The sequence below is a fragment of the Octopus sinensis genome, linkage group LG1 (genome assembly GCF_006345805.1).
Source record: "Octopus sinensis linkage group LG1, ASM634580v1, whole genome shotgun sequence".
NCBI lineage: Eukaryota > Metazoa > Mollusca > Cephalopoda > Octopoda > Octopodidae > Octopus > Octopus sinensis.
The window spans coordinates 58471937-58483934 of NC_042997.1; the positions used below are offsets into that span (position 1 = coordinate 58471937).

The 11998-nt window shown below is 35.1% G+C and overlaps 1 protein-coding gene across 1 annotated transcript in view; it reads right to left on the minus strand.

The window, feature by feature from the left end:
* Positions 1-11998, minus strand: part of LOC118767619 — a 187474-nt gene that overhangs the window by 572 nt on the left and 174904 nt on the right. The gene's annotated exons all lie outside the window — the stretch shown is intronic.

Consider the following 11998-nt stretch of genomic DNA (forward strand, 5'->3'; position numbering starts at 1 on the left):
TAGTATTGAATGAAACAGTCACTGACAGGTACCGACAGAATTTCCAACATATACTAAATGCAGCAACTTACAAACCGCGCTGAGTCATCACGATCGCGTGTGGATAAAGTATTAGGTCAGTTAAAAAGGACAATGCAGGTTGTCAGTATTGATGGAGACTCACATAACAACTGCATGTAGGTGGTAAATAAAACATATTTACAAGGTTTTCCATATAAGATGAATTCTAATAACCAGTAACAGACTCTCGACTTCACAAAGCTTTATATTTTATTGGTTAGGATTTTAGCTTATAACACGTTAACCACCTTTAGACGGACAGCTATTCCTCAGCATAGAGCGAATAGACTGAATCATCTTATTGAAGACTACGAAATATTGGTTTCAAATTTTGGTACAAGACCAGCAAGTTTGGAGAAGAAATAAGTCGATTACATCGACCCCAGTGCTCTACTGGTACCTATTTTGTCGACCCCAAGAGGATAAAAGTCGACCTCGGCGGCATTTGAAAGACGATACGAAATATTAGTATCGGTTAATGAACTTACAGCGATTTCCATGCAGATGACACTTTATTTTTACCTTGTCATATGTATTTTTCTTTTGAATAATCAGAACTGTTACTTTCGACACGTAGTCTCTTGACTATATTAACAACATAACACGATCATTTAAGGTTCATCGTTATGTATGTTATTCTAGCCATTTTTTAACTCTATTAAGCAAGATAAATATCTTTTTGTTTTCTCATAGCGCATTCACTTGGCATTAGACAAATCCGTCTCGCTCGCTACTTCAAATTTTCATTTGGCAACTACTATACATGTGCTGTTATTTCTCTATCTCATTTAATTATCACTCTGCTAGCTAGACACTGATTTCTGCAGAATCATTTCTACCAAATTAAATATACATATGTTTATCTGATTTTTCTTTTTACGATGGCCATTTATCGACTTACACGAACTTGCATCAACAACAAATTATCCTACTAACACTAAAGCATGTAAATATCTATATATAGTTTCCATATCGGTATAACTTTTCACAAACATATTTATGTAAATTTTGCATTGAATATAGTAGCATCTAAAATATTTGAATTCTGTCTTCTTTTAGGAGTATTCACAAATCGTGTGATATGTAATTATTCGTTACGAAATAAAAGGAAAAATTATATACAATTTTTGATGTTATATCTAGAAAAATACTTTAAACTTTCCTATAAACTCATGATCCTTGGGTCAACAACCTAGTTGCAAGAAGCAAGGAAAATCCTACAACGACCTGGCTACTGAATAATGTTATCAACCTTTGTTAGTCAGGATAACGTAAGGATAAGAAAGACATGAACAAACTACAATGTAAAAAGTTTTGAGAGATGTCAAGAAATCTCGAAAAGATTATAACTTTGACTTGCTTCATGAATAAAAAAAATATCAAGACTGTACTAGAATGGGCATAAAAAGATTAACAATGCAGCAAATTGCCATTGTCTGTCCTACCTGACACAAGAAAATTATATTATTCTCCATAAATACGCATCGTAAAGAACATTAGTTCAATGCATCAGCTGCCATTCACTGTCTCACCTGGCATGCCACCAATTAAGTAGAACTTACCTATTGTTAAAGAAACGTGGTGAATTAATCTAATCACTATACCTTTTCGTTCGGTTTAATTTATTCTGGATTTCTTTTTCCTTTTAGAAATGAGTCAACACCGGCTATGAAAAGCATCGTTATGTTCACTTATTCGAAGTAACGTATTTTCTATTTAGACATTGATAAAATTCTTACCTATTTTCTTAAAAACATATAAGATTGGGTATCATTTCAATAACTGTGATTTCTTTCTATGGATTATACAAGAAACAACACACACTTGACAAAAAAAATAACACCTATGAATTTTGGTACAGATTAATTTCTAGGATAATTATGTACATATATAAATTGAAGGTTCAACTACTTTCTGATCACAGAGCCTTACAAGCTTTACAGCCTTGACGGTGTGAAAACTTCCACTAAAAGCAGCTACCTAACAATATATGTGTAAATGTAAATTAACACTTATGTAACTTCACTTCTTCAATTTCTCCGTCTTTAGCAGTGTGTATGCATTATGATAACTTCATATGAGAGTATTAGCACTCTGAAAAATATTCAAGACTGAATTACCAGAGAAATATTGTTTGCTAGTATACTATAACCAACGCGTTGTAGCTTTCCTCGGTTTCTTGTACTGCACTAGAATGGCCATTGATTTTCAAGAGTGACCGGCTTTATATTACCATCGACTAAAGTTACCGGATGACAACGAGGTATATCAACGTTGGCACCTCAACCAGCTAGATGTAGCGGCTAAATTTCCTCTTAAGCTGCATTCAAAAACTGGTCATTGTAATTATGTCTTTGTTCATAGGTCTGTTCAGTCATGAACTATCTTCAGTTAAACAACCATAACAATAATAATTGATTGTGGGTGGTCTAGCGCCATCTGTCTTACAAGTCTTCTTTCCCAAAACGGCCCTTTGAAATTCCATTCAAAGTTGTAGAAGCTCAAGTTTAAAATAAATGGCATATATAGAACTTCACAAATCAGAGGGGGCTCTGCAAAGGATTTAGGACTAATTCATCCGCAATCTAATCATCTATTAATTCTCACACGGAAAAATATTTTACAATGATAATCTAAATAAGTTGACACTGTAGGAAACAAAAAATTATCGTCTACTCAAACCGCTTTAGTTTGTGTATTCTTCCCAAATTAAGTGTAATGAGACAGAAACACGTTCTTAATTTTATATTTGTGAACTGCCATCTGGTAAAGAATATAAAATGTTTTCTTAAGCATATAACATTTTGTGAGATTAGTTCTTAATTTATTGAAATTACTTCGTCTTTTCTTTAAAAGTTACTAACATTTAGTCCTAGTTCTTTTTCTTCCTTCGGCTAAGAGGGTAATTTTAATTAACTGCGGATTTTTTGCGTACGTCAGTTAGAAGATCCCTTCCTTACGTGAATTATTTCATTTCATGCTATTCGTCTAGTAGATTCAATTCATTACGTATGATCGTTAAATATATTTTTTCAACGGTTTAAGAAAGAAACCTAACACTTAGCTTTGGATTGATGATATCTATTAAATATTATTTAAATAGAAATTAATGAAATCCACAGCCAACAACGTATGTATATCTTAAAGGCATAGAGTTAACTGCACTCAACTAACAATCTTCCCAGCTACACCGTTCTCAAGCGTTGTCTAATTAAGAAATTAAATGAGGTCTGTCTCTGAGACGAGTCTGTGGTTCAAATATCTCGCGGCCAAAACTTCTGTTTTAAACATATTACTTTTTTAGGCCACAATACCTTTCTTAAAATAAAGGGTTAAAGTGAATTCTCATCGAGAAGACCTATGATGAAGGATGTTCCAGTTTTGATCATCGCATCCTTTTAAATTATGTAGGGCTCTAGTATCCAATGGGCCATTTACATATCCAGGACAATAGGATGTAATTTGAGAAAGATTTGTCTGCCGTTTCTAGCATACAATGACTGAATAATTTATTAAAAATAATCAGAGAAACGCAGTGTTCTCATCAGCGTCGAAGGTAAATAATAAGAGACAAAATTATGGATTTTTGTCTAGAAATGAATTACTTGTTCATAGGTCGTCAGATCAAATATGCTTAAATCGATTACCTGTAGTATTTCTGGGCAGAATACCCGAGTTGACTTAATTGTCAGGAAAACACAACAGACCGATTTCGTTCAGCCTCACATTACCTGTCGTCTCAGTAGACTACTCTATTATAGAAAACCAATTATTGGTTTTGTTGACGAGCAAAGTGTGATAACCGATGTACATAGTCATCCGTTAACACGTGGGCGACTTCATCGGCCTATGAAGGATTCACAATACCAAACAAATTAAATTGCAAGTATTCTATCGATTCAGTAGAATATAATTTATTGTCATTTTCTCGGACAGCTTGCTTGATATAGCTCGAAAAATTAACGCAGCATAAATATGCAATTGAGGTCAATGGGTTTTGAGTTTTTACATTGTATTTGTTTTTACATGAGTAGATGGTTCAGTTTTAGTTGCTTAGCCTTACGTCATCTCCGAACGCCGCGCAGTCCTATGATAAAATAGGGGTTCCAATCGCGACCTTTCTGTCTTTTATTCAGACAGTGTGTCTATCAAATGTAACTTCAATGCCAAACGTATTCTTTTCCTTAAAACGTTAGGATGTGATTTCATAATAATTTGGATCGTTAGGCTCTAGTCACTTCCATGACTAGTTAGAGCTAGTCATGGAAGTGACGTCTAAGTGTCATTGAACTACATCAGAGTTAGTTTTGTCTTTCTCCGAGGTTAGTCAAAGAAAAAAGTAACATACTCGTAACCTATCAAACTTCTGCTATTTAGTAAAGATATCTTTAAGTTGATCTCTTTCCGGAGCACAATATATAATACTTCTATGGGAAGCAGAAGTCATCATGTGATGTTTATGACTGTTCTCAAAGAAGTTAATATTCAAATTTATGTAAATATTATTTAAATCTAAGTTTTTACTTTATAATTTAATTCAATTTACTTTCAATAGATTATTGTGAACAATCTGCATTTTTCTGAACTATAAAGTATTTCCGCTAACGGCTGCAATAAGCAGATCAGGTATTTATCTCATTGCCGTAAGAATAATTTCCCATTAAGACTAGATATTCATTGTTATAAATCCGTTTATCTATATACTTATTAAAAAAAAGTAGTGCTTTAATTCTACGGCATTTGTGATATCATGTTAATTCGGCTGTTAAGAAATAAATATCATGGCTACCAACAAAACACAACACTAGGGACGAAGTACAAACCACCGACATCCCGTCTGATTGTACTGTACCATAGCTATATGACCACCTGCTCTTTCAGACTGTGTGTGCGCATGTGTATATGTATGTTTATAACTTTTTCTTGCCGTCTTTCTTTCTGTTTTCTTTCTTTCTCAATCCCTGTGTGTGCGTGTGTGTGTGTGCGTGTGTGTGTGTGTAGTAAGTAGCTTGCTTATGAACCACATGGTTCCGGGTTCAGTCCCACTGCGTGGCACCTTGGGCTAGTGTCTCCTACTATAGCCTCAGGCCGACCAAAGCCTTGTGAGTGGATTTGGTAGACGGAAACTGAAAGAAGCCCGTCGTATATATGTATATATATATATGTATGTGTGTGTATATGTTTGTGTGTCTGTGCTTGTCCCTCCAACATCGCTTGACAACCGATGCTGGTGTGTTTACGTTCCCGTAACTTAGCGGTTCGGCAAAAGAGACCGATAGAATAAGTACTAGGCTTACAAAGAATAAGCTCTGGGGTCGATTTGCTCGACTAATGGCGGTGCTCCAGCATGGCCGAAGTCAAATGACTGAAACAAGAATATATGTATGTATGTATGTATGTATGTATGTATGTATGTATGTATGTGTGTGTATGTATGTGTGCATGTATGTGTGTGTGTGTGTGTAATTAAAGTGTATCATCTTGCTAAATATATTGCTAAATTAGACATTAAAACAACAAAGAATTCCTGAATAAATTCTAGGCGAACCGTCAGCTATATCCCTCTTTGAAAATGATAATAAAAAAAAACAAAGCAATACAAAACCAAAAACACGTACACTAAGTTACGTGTGTACACTTCGAGAAACTTAATTATGTTTGTTGTGTAAAGTTTAGAATGCTTGTCTATTCTGCTGTAGACGAATAGTTCAATTTTCGTCATGTAAGGAAGAATGTTGAATTTTATTAGTGCTGTTGTTATAGTTTAGCTCTGAGTCGTTTCTAAGCAAGCAGACTTATGATTAAAATCATATCAACCATGGCTAATCTGACTGTTTCGTGCACTGTATACATTAGCACTATCCAATGAACACTTTATTGTTGCTATTGTTGATCAAAAGTATTCCTACGTGCAGAACAGATTCTGAGACCGCATTTTCCAACATATCCTTTCCTAGGATAATAGTATGCTAACAGGTTAGACGACCTCGTAGAAGCTTCCTTGTTGATAGGTTTACTTTTGAAAGACATTAAGGTATACTTTAAAGAAGATTTGACTGTTATTTCATGCAGAGTAGAAACCGTCTCTTTGGTACTCTCCCACTGGATATAAAGTGTATGACCCTTATACTGTTTGTGGTGCTCATGGTTTTATAATGAAAAGAGAATGGTTCTCTGCCGGATTGGATGATGAGTATTCCAGTTGTTCGATCAACTCAACGGTTTGCTCGTTGAATTAGCATGTAAAGAAAGTGACAGTATCCCACAAACATTTGTACCACTGACGTAATCTTCAGGCATTACTTCTGTACAATTGCCATATGTTCAGTTTCACCCACAAGTTTCAGCGTTATATATTGGACAATCAATATGTAACACATGGTTTAACTAGATCCGAGGCTATGGTTAGAACAATGGTTCAAGATGCCATGCAGCAGAATCGAACCCGGGTCCCACATGACTGGATCATCGTAAAATGGATGTTTTCGTTACCAACCATTTTATTACTGCTGCCATTTTTCATTGCTTCTGTTGCCACTACAACTGCTGTCGCCGCAATTATGTTGCTTTTAAGTGACCTAAAGTAAAACCTTCCATTGAACTTTTATGCTAAGTTAGGTACAAAACACCAGCTGAATAAAGACAAAGCTATTTTACTAAATTCTCAATTATTTTCAAAATAATTTGAAACAAGAGTATTGTATTTCAACAAAACTATGTTAATAAAATGACTTACTAGAATGAAACTCTTCTATTCCTCTTATGTTTCATTCATTCTTTTATTCTTTAAATGTGAAGGCCCGTGGCTTACTGGTTAGAGCATTCGGCTCATGATCGTAAGATCGTGAGTTCGTATTCCTGGCGGCGCGTTGTGTTTAAGTTGCTCAACTCCACTCATCTGGCAAAAAACGAGTTGTATCTGTATTTCAAAGGACCAGCCTTGTCACATTCTGCGTCACGTTGAATTTCTCTGAGAACTATATTAAGAGTACGCATGTCTTTGGAATGCTCAACCACTTGCACATTAATATCACGAGCAGGCTGTTCGGTTGATCGGATCAACTGGAACCCTTGTCGTCGCAACCGACGGAGTGCCAGTTTATACTTTAAATCGTTTTAGTCAGTGGACTACAACCATGTTGGGGCAGCGCTCTTTCCAGAGAATTTTTAAATGATCATAATGACACCATTACTCATCTTCAGTTTGTTACTTACTTTATCTTTCTGTTTTTAATTGATTGTCCAATATATTATGTATCGGTTAAAAGAAAGGGAAGGAAAGACTGAATGACCCTTTATACTTAAAGATAATTTTAGGAGTAGGCATGGCAGTGTGGATAAGAAACTCGCCTTGAAACAGGCGGCTGCAAGTTCAGGTCTACAGTGCAGCACCTTAGGCAAGCATCTTCTACCATAGCCATGGGTCAATTAACGCCAAGTGAGGAAATTTGACCCAAGAGACTGTGTGAAAGTCCATAGTCTCTCTCTCTCTCTCTCTCTCTCTCTCTCTCTCTCTCTCTCTCTCTCTCTATATATATATATATATATATATATATATATATATTCATATGTTTGTGTGTCTTTCAGTTTGTTCCTCGCCACTGCTTGACAACTGGTCTTGGATTTTTTACGTCTCCGTCAGCAAAAGGGACTGATAAAATAAGTATCAAATTGTTTAAATATAAGTACTGGGGTCGATTGTTTCGACTAAACCTGTCAAGGTGTGACCCAGAATGGCCACCGTCCAATGACTGAAAGAAGTAAAAGACAAAAGGGTAGGCCTCTGAAACTGGTTGGGACGAGTGTTAAACCGGATAACAGATTATGTCTTTTGGCAACAGGTAGTCTCTTAAGCAGTGATAATGTGTCAAACACATACACTGCTTAAAACATATACACAGATAAATACGCACACACATACGCACGCACACACGTGTATGCATGCATGTACATATCTTTTTATCTTTTACATGTTTCAGACATCTAATTGCGGCTGTGCTGCAGCACCTACTTGAAGGAGTTTTAGTCGAATGAATTAACACCAATATATTTTTGTTGTTATGCCGAGTCGCTGTGTTACGGGCAGTGATAGGGGAAATAACAAACACAAAGATACCCATTCCCCATATACATACATATATACATACGTATACATATATACATAGACATACATATACATATATACACACATATATATATACACACACACATACACACACACACACACACACACACATATATATATATATATACATACATATATATACACACATACAGATATACATATATACACATACATATATATATATATATACATATACATACATATATATATATATACATAACATACATATATATGTATATGTATGCATTATATATATGTATATATATATGTATATATATTATATGTATTTATATATATATATATATATATTATACATACATATATATATACATACATATACACATATATATATATATACCTACATATCAATATATAACATACATATACATATATATATATATATATATATATATATATATATATATATATAATATATATATATATATATATATATATATATATATTATATGATGTGATCTAGTTTCAGCTCACGAGCTGTGGCCATGCTGGGGCACCGCCATTTGCTGGGGCATATATAATATATATACAAGCATATACATATATATACATACATACATATATATATATATATACACTACACATACATATATCCATGCATATACATACACATACACACACATGTACTATTTCGGTCTAATATATGTTAATTAGTGTACTGATGTGTTGAGTTAAGCACTGACACAGTTTGGGCTACCTGATGTTACCCGCAGTTGGGGTATATTTCCATTGGATCTACTTCAGGAATTCCGCAGTTAGTTGCGATAATATCGATTAAGTAAACAATTGGAATTGGTATAGCTCTTTATTTTGTAAAACGGTTGTTTCGACCCATCCTGCGACTTGCCTTTATGGGTGGGATGCCGTGCATTATATTGTGTCACATTAATTGATACTGTGTATCATATTGTGTTGCATCCATTGATGCAATATGATGCACAGCATCCCACCCACAAAGGACAGTTGCAGGATAAGTTGATACGCTCGTCGCAAAATAAGGAGCTTTACCAATTTTATCTTCTATTTACTTAATCGATTTTATATAGCAAAGACGGGAGAGGTATGCAGTGATATATGTGTGCAAGATACCGGAGGGGCTGGTACCAAACTTTGGAATTGAGATTTTTACCAGACCTCCAACAGGACGTCACTGCACTGTCCCAAGAGTCCCAGCTGTCCCATCTACGGTGAGGACCATATACTGCAATAGCTTGGGATCCAAGAACACACAACTATTTAACACCTTGCCAAGACATCTGAGGGATCTCCTTGGAGTGGGGGTAGATGTTTTCAAGACGCAACTTGACCTCTTGCTATCCAAGATCTCACATGAACCAATATCAAGACAGGAAACTCAAAAGAGGGCAGCAGTGACGAACTCCCTCCTTCACTAAAATGTAATCACATAGAATTGGCCAATTAAAATGTGATTACACTGGTGGTGCCCTAGCATGGCCACAACCTTAGGGCTGAAACATATAATAGAATAATAGAATACACACACACACATATTTTATAATTATATACATAATTATAACAAGGGCTTGGCTTGCGCCTCACGACGCACTGAAAAATAGACCTCAAAAGACACTATTGCCACCATAAATTCTTCAAGAAAAACACACTACATAATAGGCCAGTAGAAGAAAGAAAATGAATTTCAACTTTGGTCAACCGCGTACATGATCGGGTTTCGGGCTGAAAGTAATAAAAAACTTTACCTTTCTGCTTTCATCAGCGACGGTTTACCCAGGCATATAAATACGAGTGGCTACGTGTATGCAAGCGAGCTACACCAGCGCTTATCTTATACCCGTTGAGACTCGCAGATATATGCTGCGAAGTAGAATTGACATCTTTCTCTCATAGCCACGTCCAGTGTGTTCAAGATCAAGTCTGCAGTTAATACAGTTTTGATCAAGGAGTAAATATTTTTCAAATATTAATTATAATAATAATAAAGGGTAAAATCATAAATGATTTTTACCAAGTGGTCAGCGCGGAAATAAAATCTCGTAGGTAAATTTATATAAATATCCTCGTGCCGACCAAAACCTTGTGAGTGGATTTGGTAGACGGAAACTGAATGAAGCCCGTCGTATATACATATACGTGTATGTTTGTGTGTGTGAGTGTGTGCGTGCGTTTATGTGTCTCTGTGTTCCCTCCATCACCGCTTGACAACTGGTGTTGGTGTGTTTACGTCCCCATAAGTTTGCAGTTGGGCAAAACGAGGCCGATAGAATAAGTACCAGGCTTGAAAAAATAAGCACTGAAGTCGATTCATTGAACTAAAAATTCTTCAAGGCGGTGCCCCAGCATGGCCGCAAATTAATGACTGAAACAGTTAAACGATAAAAGATAAAGAAAACCACAAGCTGCTTCAAGCCACACCATTCAGCCATAAAATCAAATAACGATGACAACAAAATGATAAATGATATTTACGGCTTACAACAAAAGTCCACGTGGCAGCTGAAATAGGCTTGTTGATTTATAATTATCAGCTAGTTTTCTTTAGAAGATTAAATGTACTTTCTGAATAGAAATGTTTATGCTGCATCTTCATTCCAACACTTGATATATTTATCTGTTTATCCCTCCAGGCACACACACCCACCTTCATTCACACCTACGTACACATACACACACACGATGCAGAGATATACTTACATGTACACACATGCAAACATTCATACATACATGCATTTGTTGTACTGTTTATTAGTCGTAAGACACCCGCTGTTTTTGTCCTGTTTTTACCATTATTGTTTTTTGTATTTTATATTCGTGTGGCATCGTCCGTTTTTCTGTCCCTGTTTCGCATACATTCGATCCTTCTTCCAAGAAATCTAATGCTCGTAGCTTAGTTTTTCCTTGGGGCTGGCCGGATCGGAGCGATCTCAAGATTAATCAGCCGAAATTGCTAGGATGATCCGGTTCCTGACTGAAGATTGAAGGCTTCGAATACTCCCGTCCGTTTTTTTTGTATCGTTTTCTAAATGTTTTACGTTCTTGTCCAGCTTGGATTTTTCTACATAGTTATACATATATATATGTATATATGTATATATATATATATATATATATATATATATTATATTATATATATATATATATGTGTATATATATATATATATGTATATATGTGTGTATATATATATATATATGTAATATGTATGTATATATATATATATGTATGTATATGTTATATGTATATATGTATGTATATAATATATGTATGTATATATATATTTGTATGTATATATATATATGTATGTAATGTATATATATATATATATATGTATATGTAATGTATATATATATATATAATATATGTAGTATATGTATATATATATATATATATATTATACTATTACATATACATACATACATATTATAATCTATATGCATCCCTACCCACATACATACACGCGCACCTACTCACACACACACATACACCACAACACATACCCGCACACACAACCACACATACCTACACACACATACCTACTTCAGACATACACACAGACATACACCCATACACTCACACTCACACGCATACACACACACACATACAACCGCACCACGTACACATACACACACACACACACACACCTACATACCATACATGACACTTTTACACACCCACACACTTACATTCATACAACACACACCTACACAGCCATACCCTCACTCAGACACAAACACACCTACACACACACCACAAACACACAGACACCACCATACTACATACATCTACACACACACGCCTACACACATACACACATACAT